At 49.6% G+C, this 16,555-nt stretch overlaps 1 protein-coding gene across 2 annotated transcripts in view; it reads right to left on the bottom strand.

Annotated features, from left to right (window-relative positions):
• Positions 1–3,615, bottom strand: part of SEMA4D (semaphorin 4D) — a 58,899-nt gene extending 55,284 nt beyond the window's left edge. For both annotated transcript variants that reach the window (XM_049769554.1, XM_049769553.1), the window contains exon 1: positions 3,550–3,615. The gene's annotated coding sequence lies outside the window, so the exon portion shown is untranslated. The remainder of the gene's footprint in view (positions 1–3,549) is intronic.
• Positions 3,616–16,555: the final 12,940 nt, after the last annotated feature.

Below are 16,555 nucleotides of genomic sequence, written 5' to 3'. Positions count from 1 at the left end.
TTCAGGGACTCAAAGATGGGGCATAAAACTGAGTTATGCTCTGCTGCCTCAGACTGACAATGGAGGACAGAACTCAAGGCCACAGCAGAGATGGGGTAAGCATGCTGGGTGAGAAAGACCAGCTGTTGGCCGCTCTGTGGAACAGCTCTGAACAGAGCCCCACTGTGTAGTGGCCACGGCCAAGCAGTGCCCAGAGGTGCCACAGCCTGAGCCAGTTTGTGGGTGTAGCTCCTAGCAGAGCCAGTCCAGCAGGCCAGGCCATACCCTTCCCGGGGCCCTGCTGGCAAACAGAGGCTTTACAACTTGCACATTCCATTACAGTTTTGCAGTTTAAACTCAGAAATCAGCTTCAGACCAGAGAGACAGGACTGATAAGGATTAAATGCTGGCTGGCAAGCAGCTTACCTGGTACCACAAAGGAGCACTGCCAGGAGTGAATCCTGAATGCAGCTGAGTGTAACACTCAAATCAAAATATTTCTCTGTGCCCCTCAAAATCAATCTCATCCACCTGAATTGGGCGTGTTGGCAGGGCCCCAAGGGAGAACCCTTTCTGTCTCAAGCAACCGGGAATCCCGGAGACGGGGCCATGGTCCAAACCAGGGGTCTCTACAGAGGTGGAATCAGGAGGACACATATGCAGTCATCGAAACAAATTAGATCATGTGACTACATATTAGGTCACAGGTTGTATGTCTGCTGCCAGCCAGTGAAGATCGAGGAGATGGAGGTTTACCTGAGGGTTCGGCTCAAATCCAAACACAGGGAAGAAGGTTGTACAGGGGACTTGGCCTTCCCATCATGGACAGAGCCCACAGGGTGTGACTGGCTCCAGTGCACCTCACACTGGGACACACTCCAGGCAGTCACTGGTCAGTCAAGCAGCATAGGACACAGCCTGTATGGCCAGCAGTGATGCCCTTCACATGCCTTCCAAGGGGAAATGATGCCTGGCAGTCCGCCCATACACTAGGACACCTCCCCACCTCAAACTACAGCTGAACCACCAATGCAGAGACCCTCTGACTGCAGAGAATGTTTATGAGTCAAGCCAGGGGTCCAGATCTGCCTCTTTGGGGCCAAGGGCTCAGCCCTGTAACTGAAGTAAATGACTGGGTGGGGCCTGTTTCAGTCAGTAACAGGTCCTGGCCAGTCAGATCTTTGTCTCCCTCTAATGGATGAGGGAGCCCAGGCCATCCCCAAGGGACCATTTTTGAGGCCCCCCTCCCGAGACTGCTCTGGATCTAGCAGAGCATCACCTCTAAACTATGGGCCAGACTTGGGGCACAAGGTCCTACTGTCAGTGTCATTGTCTCCCAGGACAATGGGAGATACTAGAACCAACTCTGGAGCAGATGCTATGTTCACCATGTTCAGTCCCAGGGGCAGCAAGTCACCTTGGCCCTGATTCCAGCTCACACTTTTTTTTTTTGGTTTTTGGGTCACACCCAGCAGTGCTCAGGGGACCATATGGGAAGCCAGGATTCAAACCACCATCCTTCTGCATGAAAGGCAAATGCCATACGTCCATGTTACCTCTCCGGCTCCGGCTCAAACTTCTGTCCTTTGTACTCCTCTCCCTGACCACGTCTGGCCTCTTGATGGGGACTGTGTCTACCTCACTGGCAGCCAGTCTCACAGAAAGCCCGCAAACCAGAAGCTCCCAACTAGACTGTCACCACCATCCACCTCACCCGCTTCTGGCCCATGCCCATCTATGCATCCTTGTTCCAATCCCCAGCACTTTGTCCAGAGCTGAGCTTTGTGCATGGGTCAATGACACACTCAGAGGGACCCTCTCCTCCCCGGGTGCCTCCTTGGCCTCCCAACGCCAGCCCTGCTCAGCCTGAGAGAGGGTGCAGACAGCAGCAGAGCAGATGGGCAGCCGGGGGCCAGCATTCATGGACGGACACGTGTTGGGTGTGCCTGAGGCCCCCCGGCATGAAAGGCCCGTTTCACTGGCTTTGCACTGTGCGTGACAGCATTGCCACATGTCCGCTCTTGTCAGGGAAAAACGGACCTTTGTGGGCTATAAATAGCCTGGCCAGATGTGGGAACGCCGCAGGCCTTGCTCGGGGCTGTAGGCTGCAGCTGCACACCCAGGGATGGGGCAGGGGTTCCAATGGATAACCAGGCTGCAAGGTGCTCATAGAAAAGAGCACATAGGCCCGGACAGCAGGGAGGGGGGAGGGGGTACCAGGCAGCTCCGCACGCTGGAGAGACTCAATCCCAACTAGGAGCCCAATTCTCACCCCTGCACACAACTTCTGGGCAAGATGGATGCATGGTGTTTACAACCAGTGATTGTCTGAGGACAGTCTGAGATGGTTACAGTAAAGCAACACTCAGAGAATTTAAAGCAAGCAGAAAAGCACCCTCCATGATGATGTTCCTCATTCGTGACTCCATGGCACAGCCTGTACCAAGCAGGCACTGTACCGAGAGAGCACCCAAAATGCTGGACCTGTGCTGCTCACAGAAGTCTCAGGAAACCAGCTCCCGCGAACCACACATATGGATTTCTGTGGATCACACTGAGAACTAGAGAACCCAGGAACTCTGAAAGCCCCATCAGACACAGGGATGGGCCAGCAGCCATCAAAAAACATGCCTGTCCTGCACTCGAGGCTGGCTCAGGCCCTGTGCCGACCACTCAGAGCAGCTAGCATGGCCTTTGTGTGAACAAGCTGGTTTTCCTCCCACATCAACACACATTCAAAAATTGCTTCTCTCCTCTTCAACTTTTCCTTTTAAGTTGCCTTTTGCAGGGAAATTCTACCACTGATAGGCAGTCAGGGAGAGCACTGAGTTCCAGGCTGGCAAGAGAGATTCAGACTGAAAGTTCAGGGACTGAGCAGTGAGCATCTTCCTTGCAATTATGGAGTATTCGGTGCCAGCTAACCCAGGATGCCACAGGACTCTTCTGTGGACACATGGGGCATCTTTAACCCGGAGCTCTAGAGAAGCACAGGAATGGCTGTCCTATCACAGCATCTGCCAGCTTCTCCAAGGCCCCCCTACCACTCCATCCCCAGTTGCCAAGAATCGGGACCCAGGACTGACCGGAAGTTTCCCTCAACTGCTGGCATACAAGTAGGATGGATAGAAAGCGCCTCTGTAGCCTCTTCTCTTCTGGATTATCCAGAGCAAGCAGACAGACCACCAGTGTGAGGTGAGGACAGTCCCTCCCTGTCCAGGCTGAGACTTGCAGCCCTAAGAAAGAGCTCTAGAATACAGGTCAAAAATCACAGCCCTGAGGGGCAGACCCAGAGTTCACCCTGCTCAAGAGGAGCAGCAACACAAACAGCTCAGCTCAACAAGATGTAGCCAACTCTGTTTGCAGTTGACACTCCTTCCACCTGCAGATGGACCTCGGGAGCCCAGCAGTGTTCCCCTGTGTTCCCCATTTCTCACCAGCACCAATGCCGGCTGCAACCCTGTCTCCACGCAGGGATGACATGGGTCCCCTTTATTTCCTGCTGCCAGGGTGGAGACAGAGTGACTAAACGTGGACTAGAATCAGTTCTAGAAAGTCCGAACCATCCCCTACCTGAAGGTGAGAGTGGGCACACATCTCAGCAGCCAGGACGGGGCTTCCTCTTGAAGCGTCGCGACTACAACAGAAAAGAAAGATCTTAGCCAAGATGGATGGACAAACAGACACGCGTTCATATGCATATATGCATTCATAACACTCTCACACACATCATTCTCATGTTCATATACATGTTCATATACACATACACTCAGGTTCATATTCGCACTTACACAGATTGTCTCACATAGTCGCAAATATATGCTCTCTCATACACTCTCACAAACGTTATCTCGTGCCCTCTTTTCATGCACATATACAGACACTCACACACACAAAAACATATTAACTCAATTCATACTCATACACCCACCCTCACACTGTCTCACACACTCATACCATCTGCAGAGGTTGCACCCATTTCCTTGCCTGCACTATCCACCTCACCCAATTCTGGCCGATGCCCATCTGTGCATCCTTGTCTCAACCCCCAGCACTTTGTTCAGTGCTGGGCTTTGTGCATGGGTCAATGACACATTCAGAGAGACCCTCCCCTTCCCGGGTGCCTCCTTGGCCTCCCAACGCCAGCCCTGCTCAGCCTGATCATGCTCTCATTCACTCTCTCAGATCCTTTATCTCTCACACATAGTCTCTAATACCCACCCCACTTTCTCCCCACTCCCATGGCCTCTACGCAGGACTAGGTCACAGGAGCAGCTCACCTGGCCAGGTGAGACCAAAGTTGCCTCAATCTGGCTCTGCACCCCCTACTGCCTTCTGTGCCTGCTGTAGGGACCTAGGGACATACCAGCTTTTCATGCAGAGCAGGCATCACCACTCACACACAAGTTAAGAGTGACAATCAGGTTGGAACAAAGAGCACACATACCCTGGGAACAGCCCCAGAAAACCCCAGGAAACAGGTCTGGGAACCCCCTGAACAACCTGAATTTGACTTTCCAGTGCATGTAAAAACTATTTCCATCATCCCAGAGTCCAAAACACAAAGTCCATCCTTCACCTACATGTCACTCTGAGACCTGCGGCCAGCAATGTGGTGCCAACACACGAGCTGGGGCAAGGCCACTGCTAACCTGCCATTTGAGAAAAATGTGGCATCCACAAAGCACAATAAAGCCAAGTGTGCTGTAACATGTCTGCACAGCTTCCAAAGTGGCCCATCGCTTAGAATCACAGAAGGAAAACGTGGGGTTCAGCTCTTTGTGTTTCAACAATGCTTACTTTTTAAAATGAACACAGACTTCCAAGTCAAAATCAGAAGAAGAATGGTGGAGGAAAGAGAGGGGGAGGGAGAAGGGGAGAGAGAAGGAGAGGGAAAGAGGGAGAGAGGGAAAGAGGGAGAGAGAGAAAGAGAAGAGAGGAGAGACAGAGAGAAAGGCAGAGAGAGAGAGAGAGAGAGAGAGAGAGAGAGAGAGAGAGAGAGAGAGAGAGAGAGAGAGAGAGAGAGAGAGAGAAAGTACTAAGAAACTGAAATCCATGAAGGTTTTCATGGAGGCCTGACAAGCAGCACTGCTGCACAGGAGAAGCATGAATCAACAAGCTTAGAAAAGCCTTCCAGGGAAAGGTCTTTCCTGTCTCTACAGGCTACTGGGAGCAGTCAGCACATACAACTCATGTGCAAGAGACACTGCAGACATGCGTGTCAGTCCTTGTAGGCTGCTATGACACACACAGACACACACAGATACTGCAGAAGTACAGACATGCAGACACGTGCAAACACTGCAGACACATACAGATATAGAGACACACAGACACAAAGACACAGTCATGCACACACAGTAATGCAGACACACAATCACGCAGACACACTGAAGTGCTGCAACAGCAAGTGAGGGGAGGCAGCAAAAACCCTGGCCTACTACCATTGGCCCTTCTAGTGCCATGTCATCTCTGACAGGTCCCCATGGGAAAGGCCAAAGGACAGGCCTGAGCATGCACAGCTGGCTGAGGCTTATGCAGATAGTGGGGAGGGGTGAGAATACATGAGAATACAGCCTAGGGCCCATGGCAAGGATGGGCCAAGCCGCTCCTCAGGGACTCTGCCATGACCCTACCCAGCCTGCACACAGAAATCAGCAGTACCAGCTCCTTGAACAAAAGGAAGGGCTTGGGCACAGGGCTTGGAGGCTCAGGGGTCGCTGTGGACCCACTTCACCCCACACTCATTTACCAAGAAATGACCACCTACACCAGAGGGGACAGGATGTTTGTGAACAAGTGAGTTTGGTGTCAGATCTGCCAGCCCCTGAAAATAGGTCCAGTTCCCAACCTTGCACCCCATCCTGGAGCTGTGTCCATACCTGGGGGCAAAGAGAAGCCCCCACTCCCTCACTCCAGATGCCTGCCAACTCTCAGGCTGGTTCCTGTCCCAGACCTGCATGATCTCTCTGACAAAGGCTGTGTTTGCTTCTTCCCTAACAGAGGATTACAAAAGATCCCGCAATGAAAACCCAACGAGAGTGAGGATGCCAGGGGACTGTGGCCTTCAGTTCTTGTGGCCACCATGTTAGGACTAGCACCAGCAAGCAAGGGTGACCCTCCACTGTGTCCACAGAGGCCAGACGGGGTCCCGCCCCACTCCCCAGATGAATCAGCCCATCATACGCCCTACCCTTTCTTCTCGCCCTCAAATAACCCATGAGCACATTGTGGAACTCCCCGTGACCAGATTAGAGACATACAGTGAAAAGCACAGGTGACTGATTTCACCAAGATGCTCTAAGAAAGAACGACGGCCTAGAGCAACAGTACAGTTGGGAGGGCTTTGCCTTTCCTACAGCCAGCCCAGGTTCAATCCTCAGCATCCCCGAAAGTCCCCCAAGTCCACCAGAAGTAATTCCTGAGCACAGAGCAAGGAGTAACCCCTGAGCATCAACAAGTGTGGCCCCCCAAAAAATACCAACAAAGCAAAACAAAGCAAAGAGAATGAATAGAATAATGAAATAGCTGAAAATTCTCATTCCCTGCTTTGCCTTAGGAGTCAGAAGGCCAAGGCTAGGGAAAGGAGAGACCACAGAAAGTCTGGAACAGCCTGCAGAGGCTTCCTAGGACACCCATCTCTGCAAGGAAGAGGGCAACCGTATCACCTACAGCAAACCCAGGGGCTGTGTACCATTCTGCAGAGAGCAGGTGTGAGCTTGCTGGTCCCTGGGCCTGGAGGCGTCTGAGGACAGCTGGGCACAACTCGCTGGCCTGGGGTCAGCATCCGGAGGGCAAGCACCTCCTTCCCGATGTCTGCAATCAAGTCCAGCTCCCCACAGGACTGGGCACCCACAGACCACGGCCCCGCTCTCTGTTCAGCTGACACCGGCAATTAGAATGGAGCAAGCCTGTTGTCTCCAAATTACATTTCTTTCTTTTTGGGGATGTGTTCCTGTTCCTGGCACCACGCCATCTCTGCAGCTGTAAACATCTGACGCCCTCCTCACAGCACCAGGCACACGCTGATTCACCCCTCACACCCACGCCCCTGGCAAGGGCAGAGCAGCAGCTGTGAAGATGGTCACACCAGCTCCTACACCTTCCATTGCCTTAGTGAGGGCAGCGCTGAGGCCCACAGGAAGCCAGCAGCACCCACAACTCGGTGCAGGACCAGTCAAGGGCAGGAGGGTTGCTCAAATGATCCATCAGGAGACAAAGAGATAGTACAGGGGAGTAAAACTTGCCTGGCACACAGCTGACCCATCCCACACCCCTACCCCAGCCCTGCCAGGACAATGCCCAAGTGCAGAGTTAGGAGTAAACCCAGAGCACTGCCGGGTGTGGTCCCAAAACAAAACAAACATAAAACCGGTCCAAGAAAATGACCGTGAACTAAAAAATGCTATTTGCCATGTTACTGGTGAAGAAACCAATTAGATTTTTAAAACCCTTTAAAGAAGAAGCTGCACTACATAGAACTGGCTGAGTAGGGCACAGCAGGGGCAGCTGAGGGGGGAGACATGTCCCCCTGGGGGTACAGAGTAAAAGTCCTGGGACTCGATAGGGGCTATGTGTGCTCTGAAATTGGACAATTTTGTTGCGTGAACTCTATAGAATGAATTTTCAGGATCTTCCCACTGCAGAATCAGGCATCCCACCACTGGGAACTGTGCATGTCCTGGAACATCAGCTGTGTGCTTGTTCACACTCAGGGGCAGATCCTGCAGCTCAGCTCAAAGACGGGTCCTCCCTTCCTTCCCAGGCAGGCAGAGACCCAAGATGGCTCAGCGTGGGATGAGGTAGGGGCTTCCTGAGGCAGGTCCAAGTCTTGGGGACAGGGGACAGGGACAAGGAAGAGGTGTGTGGTCCCTCGATGAGAGTAAGACACTAACTAGGGTGTGAGCCTCTGCAGATCTGCAGTGAGATCAGGACCCATTACAGGTTGCACGAATGAAGTAGCAACCAGCAGTTCTGAATCAGAGAACAACACAGGTAACTACTCAGATGCCAGCGCACACGGACTTGGATGGAATGACAGGTCCCAGTTCACACTCAAACATGGCCTGTCTTCAAGCCCAAGTACAATTTCCCCAAGCTCACAGAGCAGCGAGAGTGGTGGCTGCCCCAGTGCAGTCCATTGTGGTGTAACCACTGCTCTGTGGGACACACACTCTCCTTGATGTCCCACACCCACTTCCCAAGCACAGAACAAGTGTCTTGGGTCCATATCCTGCACCCTGATTCCCAGCAGCCATGGGAAAGCAGGCAAGACTGCACTGGAGTGTACTCAGCACCCACTGTCTGAAAGGGGCTAGGGCATGAGCTCAGCAGCCCGTTGTCCCAACTGACTGTACCCTCCCAGCCTTGGTGCTCACCCACCGAATCCCAACCTCTGTCCCTTCTATTGTCTGGTCCTACAAGCCGGCTTCTGGCTGCTCTGAGCTCTGCAAGACCTGCCAGACACTTTGTAGGACTGACATCATGTCATGAAGGCAGCCTGGATTCAGGTCAGTTTCCAGAATCTTCCCAAGGAGGCTGCACACCCCTGCACTGGTACTCGTAACTAGATCTTTCCGTGCCACACACTCCCTGAGAGGTCCCCAGGGGTTTCGTTCCTCTTTAAGGCCACCAGCACAAAAACTTAAATACCACCTTGTTGCTGGAAGGAAGAAGAATCAATAATGGAAAGTTAACAGTGGCCAGAATCACTGCAGTCTTGCTCCTTGGTGGAGGCTGCAAACAAAGTGAGCAGTGGCTGAAGGAATACAGAAGGCAGAGCCCTTGCCTTACATGACGTCCACCCAGGTTCAAACCTCCCACCCCCACATATGGTCCCTTGAGCCCCAACTCAAGTGATCCCTGAGCATCACCCAGAAGCCAAAAAACATTTTAAAATAGGCATAGGATGGCAGTAGTTCCATCCAGGGCCACAGTGTGCCCACACACACGCACACGCACGTGTGCACACACACACACACACACACACACACACAACATAAGCAGCTACAAAAACTAATTTCCTTCTATGCCTATGAATTCCTCTCCTGTCTTAAACCTCAGTGCAGTGGAGATTTTTAATTAAATGAAGCAAAATTCTCAGGTGTGAAGAATTTTACTGAATAACTGTGCCCCCCCCCCCTTACCCAGGAAGATGCTGATCAGGATCTCCACAGATGGGTGTTATGCCCCACAAAAAAAATCACACCCTCTACTTAAGTCCTCAGCATGATGTCATCTGGAGATGCACCTGGAGGTGGGGGGAGGGAGGGGAGAACAGGAGGGATGAGGCCCGGTCAGTGTGATCAGCACCCTACCAAAGATGCCAGGGAAGATGCAGGTGGGGTGAATATCCCCTCCAGGTCCAGTGAAGGGTGCAGAGAGTCGTGTCCTTCCATCCCACAAACAGTTCTGTATGCAAAGTCAGAATAGACTAACACTTGTGGCCTACTGTTGTCCCCTTTGGAGGAAATCATGGTACAGTATTCCCTGGACATCTACCTTAAGTGAGGAGAAAGCACCAGAGGCCTTACTGCACCCCTAGATTGTTGCAGCACTTCCTACCCAGGTGGTTTTCACCTGATGAGATACACTGAAAGATAACAATCACAACAATACTGTACACAATCTATAACATGTCCAAGATGAAATTGCTGACCTGGGGCCAAGGCATTTGCCTTACACATGGCTGATCAGGGTTCAATCCCCAGCATGCCATATGGTCTCCTAAGCACCACCAGGAGTGACTCCAGAGTGCAGAGCCAGGAGTAATTCCTGAGAACAGCTGGGTGTGATCCCCAAATTCCAAAGAAAATAAATAAAAACATTAAATTTTAGAAAAGAAAATGATGAAACAAAAGAAAATGATGACCCACTCAATACCCAAAGTATGAAATAAAATGCATTCCTGGGTAAAAAAAAAAAATATCTTCTGTAAAAAGTAAATTGAAGATTTTACTGGCAAATTCTATGGACTTCATGTCCATAAAGCAATTCTACATGAGCTCTTCCAAAAATAAAAACAGAAGAAAATGCATTTGCCAACTTAAATCAAACCAGAGCTGTCTGAGAGCAAAATCAAACTGAAGTGACATCAGATTTCAGTCCAACATCTCTCATGAACATAGGGGCAACTGGCCTCAAGATCATCTTAGTACAACAGGTCCAGTGATACACAGAGCTGTGTGTTGCTTAATGATGGGGTGCTATGGTTTGAGAAACATGGCGGGTGACTCCATCACTATGAGCAGCACAAAGCATCTGCCCACACACCTGAAGGCACAGCGTAAAGCAGACCTGGCTATTGCTAGAAGCAGAGCCAACTGGGATCCCCTCGTCTCTGCAGCCAACACTGAAAGAAACATCATCATGTGACATGTGGCTATATATACATGATGTACTAGAACCAAGCAGTGTTTATCTTAACAGAAGTTTAGGTTAACAGAAAGCTGGTTCAAGATGCAAAAACTGACAATGTCATCCTCTCTATTAACAATGTGCACAGAAAAACATACCAGTGGGGCCAGAGAGATAGTACAGAATGTAAGGCACTTGCCTTGCATGTTGCTCACCTGGGTTTGATACCCAGCAACCCTTTATTTTTATTGTTATATTTTTGGTTTTTGGGTTACACTCAGTGGTGCTCGGGGGTTACTCCTGGAACTCTGCTCAGAAATCTGCTACTGGCAGGCACAGAGGACCAAATGGAATGCCGGGATTCGAACCACCATTGGTCCTGGATCAACCACTTGCAAGGCAAATGCCCTACTACTGTGCTATCTCTCTGGCCCCATGCCAGGAGCAATTTCTGAGCACAGAGCCAGGAGTAACCAGAGTGCTTCTGGGTATGACCTCAAAAAACAAACAAACAAAAAAGAAAACACACCTGGGGGCGTAGAACAATAGTACAATGGGTAGGGTGCCTGCCTTACATGTGGCCATCTTGGATTTGATCCCTGGAATCCCAAATGGCCCCCAAGTACTACCAAGGAGTGGTCCTTAAGCACAGGGCCAGGAGTAACCCCTGAGCACAGACCCAGAAGTAACTCCTGAGCATCACCAGGTATAATCCCCCCAAAAAATTTAAAAATAAATAAACAAAAACAACTCTCAGCAAACTAGGAGGGAAACTCTCCTACCTAAGAAAGGGTACTATGAGGACAGCCCCAGTGGGCAGATGTGAAAGTGGGGCTGCAGCTTTGTCTCTGCTTCTTCTAACACTGTATCCACAACCTCAATGAGATTAGGGAGAGAGCCACGGAGGACACTGATTGGCAGTGAAGAAACAACAGCCATGACTACCTGTGTGTCAAAAATATCAAGAAATCTATAAAGGGCCCGGAGAGATAGCACAGCGGCCTTTGCCTTGCAAGCAGCCGATCCAGGACCAAAGGTGGTTGGTTCGAATCCCGGTGTCCCATATGGTCCCCTGTGCCTTCCAGGAGCTATTCCTGAGCAGACAGCCAGGAGTAAGCCCTGAGCAACACTGGGTGTGGCCCAAAAACAAAAAACAAACAAAAAACAAAAAGAAATCTATAAAGCAAAAAAATTAATTAAAAAACTCTCTTAGGGGCCCGGAGAGATAGCACAGCGGCGTTTGCCTTGCAAGCAGCCGATGCAGAACCAAAGGTGGTTGGTTCGAATCCTGGTGTCCCATATGGTCCCCCGTGCCTGCCAGGAGCTATTTCTGAACAGACAGCCAGGAGTAACCCCTGAGCAACGCCGGGTGTGGCCCAAAAACCAAAAAAAAAAAAAAAAAAAAAAAAAAAACTCTCTTAGAAGGAGCAAGTCTGACAGAGTCACAGGATTCAGTCAGACACAGTGTGAGTCATCTTTGCAGGTTCTGTATGTATACACTAGTATATTTATTCATTGAACTCTGTCACAGTTAAAAATGCTTTTGCTCTGTAAAGGATCCTGTGAAGGGAATTAAAGACTACAGACTGAGAGGAAATATTTGCCAGCTCCCTATCTGATGAGAAATCTGTCTCCCCAGAACATAAAGAAATCTCAGGGGCTGGCGTGATAGCACAGCAGTAGGGCATTTGCCTTGCATGCAGCTGACTCCGGACAGACCTGGGTTCGATCCCCAGCATTTCATATGGTCCCCAGAGCCAGAAGCGATTTCTGAGCACATAGTCAGGAGTAACCCCTAAGTGTCACCTGGTGAGGCCCAAAAAAACAAACCAAAAAAGAACTCTCAAAACTCATAAAGTAAATTCTGCATGTTCACCTAAACAGATCTACAAATGGCCAATACACAGGTAGGACAGCGGCACTCAACCGGGGAAACTGGAGACAGAATAGAGAAGGGGAGGCCAGAGCAATAATAGCACAGGGGTAAGGCATTTATTTGCCTTGCACGCAGCTGACCTAGGTTTGATCTCTGATATCCCATATGGTTCCCTGAGCTTGCCAGGAATAATTTCTGAGCGCAAAGCCAGGAGTAACCCCTGAGTGCAGCTGCTGGGTGTGGCCCCAAAACAAACAAAACAAAACAAAACATAAAAAGAACAGTAGTTAGGGTGCTTGCCTTGCATGTGCCAGCCAGGAGTAATTCATGGGGGCAGTCAAGAATAAGCACTGAGGGCCAGAGAGGTAACACAGTGGGAGGGCGTTTGTTTTGCATGTGGATGACCCGGGACAGACCCAGGTTCAATTCTCAGCATCCCATATGGTTCCCTGAGCCTGCCAGGAGAGATTTCTGAGTGCAGAGCCAGGAGTAACCCCTGAGCGCCGCCAGGTGTGGCCCCAACCAAAGAAAGAATATTCGATGAACACCCCAAACAAAACAGAACACATAGGGGAATACAAATCAAAGCCTCGCTAAGATAGGGGCCAGAGCTGTAGTACAGTGGGCAAGGAGCTTACATTACATGTGACCAACCTGGGTTTGACCCCCAGTATCCCATATGGTCCCCAAGACCTGCCAGGTTTGATATCTGAGCACAGAGCCCGGAGTAATCCATTGAGTGTCTTTGGATGTCACCCCAGACCCAAAATATGATGATAATAACAAATAATAGATAAATAAGATTCAGAGAGGCAACAGTGGCAGGTGTGGGGAGTCTGGGGGAGGAAGTCAGGGCTTGGCGGGGGCAGTTTAAGCTTTACATGGGAACAGAGTCCACCTCTGGGTGGACGCAAATGGCCCCTACACAGTGAGAATGTGCTTAGCACCACAGAACCAGACACCTGAAAGGTGCAACGATGGCACATTTTATACCTTGGGTAATAGTTACCCAAACTAAAAAACTTTCATCAGAACAGTGGATTTAAAAACTGGTATAAAGGAAAGGGAAATTTTCACTTAAATAAAAAAATATTTGGAAGCCAGACTTTGTAAAGGTGAACATGCATGACATTATTTCTAAGTTTGTAACCTGAAATCAATGCCATAAGAAAATTTTTCTTTATGGAAAACAATGCTTGAGGGGCTTTCAGGGCAAGAAGTCTCAAACTACAGCTCTCTCAACACATATTTTGTTTTCGGGCCACACCTGGTGGTATTCAGGGCTTACTCCTGGTTCTGTGCTCAGGGATCACTACTGGCAGTGCTTGGGGTACCATATGTGTGCCAGGCACTGAACCCGGGTCAACAGTGTACAAGGCAAGCATCTTCCTTGCTAGCACTAGCACTTCAGCCTCCGAAGCTCCCTGTCTGTGCACACCTCACTGTGGAGTGTCACCTGTGACCTGCTGCTTCTATCTGAACATCAGGCCACTCCTAGTTCAGAGCCTTCTTATCCACAATCACAATACAGCTAAGATTGCCTGCTTGTTCTGTCAGGCACTGGGAATTCACAGGACCAAGTTTCATTCTCTCCATGGGACAAAAAAAAAAAAAAATAAGTGTAAGACGCATTTAAAGGCTGGAAAAGTGCCTGCAATGTCAGTGGACCAGGTGAAGCTGGAAGCAGAAGTTCATGTGAACTGTGCTCCGCTGTAGGCAATGAAAAAGGGGAACAGTCCTAGTCAGTCTTCCTGGATTCCCAGAACCTCCACTGCATGGTTTATGCTTCTAGACTGGCAAAGATCCTGATGCTCTCGAGCCCCAGGTCTTGGCCACTCTGGGTCAATTTCCTTCTTTGTTCCCAATGGTTGCCAAGAACTTTAATCTTCCACAATGCGCTAGTGCACATTGTAGCTTCTTGACCTCTGGTACCAGTAAAAACCAATGACAGGGGGCCCCAGAGCTAGTACAGTGAGTAAGGCACATGCCTTACACCTGGATGACTGGGATTCAATCTGTGGCACTGCATATAGCCCCTTGAGCCCCACCAGGAGTGACCCCTAAGCACAGAGCAAGAGTAAGCCCTGAGCATGGTCAGATGAGACCCAAAGACCTAAAGCAAAAAAAAAGTAGCCACCAAATCTCCACAATGATAAACACCCTGAGTCATCCAGCTCAGGTTATTAGCCTTCACTTCAACTCTGCACTGGGGGTTGATTGAAGAAATATCTGGCATTTTAACATAAATAAGAACCACAGATTACACCAGACACATGAAATGATGATTCCAAGAAGAGTTCAGAAGACATGGAAAACTATCCAGGAGTTGACTGTCTAGCCTGCCTACCTCTTAGAGGCCTCTGTCTGTTGAAGAAGAGAAAAGAGCCAAGAACTTGCACTTCTCTTTTTCAGGTTAGACTTTTCTGGGGTGAAAGGACATTGTCACAGGCAGAGATGTGGACAGGAGTTATCCACCAGTGCATCCCAGTAGGACTCTGGCATTCCCCCAGCAGTGCTCAACAGAGTATCTGTGGAACAGCCACTTTCTTCTCCAGTGGATACATGCCTAAGCAGCATCTTCCTCTGGGAGGGTTGGGTCCACTGGCCCTGCAGGAAGAAACTAGGTAGAACTGAAGAGTAGAGCATTACCAGCTTAGGCATGTCCCCAAAGGCCTTGCTTTGCTAAGAACTAATGAGGCCACAGACTTCCCAGGAAGTCCAGGGACCAGGTTTACTTACTGGGCTTATCCAGCAGTAATAAATAGCTTGGGGTGCCTGTGCTGCCTGTAGTTACTTTTGAGGCCTCAGTCAGCTGGGTAATCAACAAATACATATCAAGTGCCAGGCTGAGAAGCAATGTTCATTTCTGAATGACACCAACTGCCCCCTCCAGACATCCACCGCCATACTGCCACTCACACTTGGGCTTCTCCAATTTTGGGAAACAATCCCATTTATATTCCTAAACATATATCCACCCATGAACTTTCATTGAACATCATTCATCTGTCTGACCATTCGCCCATCCCCATCATCTACCCACCCATCCATCATCTATCAACACATATGTACTCATCTATCCATGGTCATCCATCCATCATCCACCCATACATCATCTATCTGCCCATCATCCTTCTATCACCTATCTGTTTGGCCATCTACCCATCATCGATCAACCCATAATCCATCTATCTGTCCATCAACCATACATTGTCAATCCATCCACCAATTCCTTATCCATATATCTACCTATTCACTATCCATCCATCAATACATCAAACTTCCAAAATGTATCTATCATTCATCAACCCATAATCCATCCATCAGTCCACTCACCATCCATCATCTACTACCCACTACTCATCCATCCACTCATCATGAATCCACCAATCACCGTCCATCCATCTACCCAACATCCATCTACCCATCTTAAATACCAAACCAAAAAGAAAGAGATCAGAACTTCATTCTCTGGTCAGTCCTAGGGGCCCAATAGTGCTCCTCTCTGTTATCATTCTTTCCTCCATCAACCACATCATTTCCAAACCTGCACAAGCACTGCGAGTGGGCAAGCTCACCCCCCAAGATACAACACCATTGTTCTTTTGTTCTTATATTTCCCATATAAGTCACATGATGACCAAGAGGCCTAATAAGAAGGTGCCAAGTAGGGGGCTGGATAGCATGGAGGTAGTGCATTTGCCTTGCATGCAGAAGGATAGTAATTTGAATCCTGGCATCCCATATGGTCCCCCAAGCTCAGGAGTAACCCCTGAGTGCTGCCGGGTGTGACCTAAAAACCGAAAGAAAAAAAAAAAAAGGAAGGTGCCAAGTAGACAAGACAGTAGTAGACAAGTAGCCAAGTAGACAAGACAGACAACAGTAGCAGCTCACAAAGGGAAAGATAGGATGGCAAGACCATGGCCTGAAAAAAAAATTCTTTCCCCCAAGAAAGGAAACCTCAGGGAGGCAGAGTATCAGGCTTGCAGCTAATACCACACTGAGCTACTACCTGGTACAACTAGTAACACTCTCCTTTCCTGAGGTCAGGTAAAGAAGCATCTTCTAGCTGTAGAACAGGAATCATACATGACACAGAGCTGTTCCATGGCCAACAACATAGGAACAGGGCAGCCTGCACAAGGCCACAGGCCAAGGGCCTGGGGCAGAGTCAGAATACAGGGTGCCAAGCTGTGCCCAAATTGTCAGAAATGAGACAATTCTTGTCCCTAGAGGACAGTCCCATGGGTCCAGAAACTAGCCATGCTCACTCACAGTAGAGCATCTGCAGGTACTGATCCAAATTCAGTCCTCCCACTGTCCCCTCAGCTGTTCAAACAGTAGGCC

Source organism: Suncus etruscus, chromosome 3 (assembly GCF_024139225.1).
Source record: "Suncus etruscus isolate mSunEtr1 chromosome 3, mSunEtr1.pri.cur, whole genome shotgun sequence".
NCBI classification, from domain to species: Eukaryota; Metazoa; Chordata; class Mammalia; order Eulipotyphla; family Soricidae; genus Suncus; species Suncus etruscus.
The sequence above is the reverse complement of the archived record's forward strand: the minus strand, read 5'-3'. Positions and strand labels throughout refer to the sequence as shown.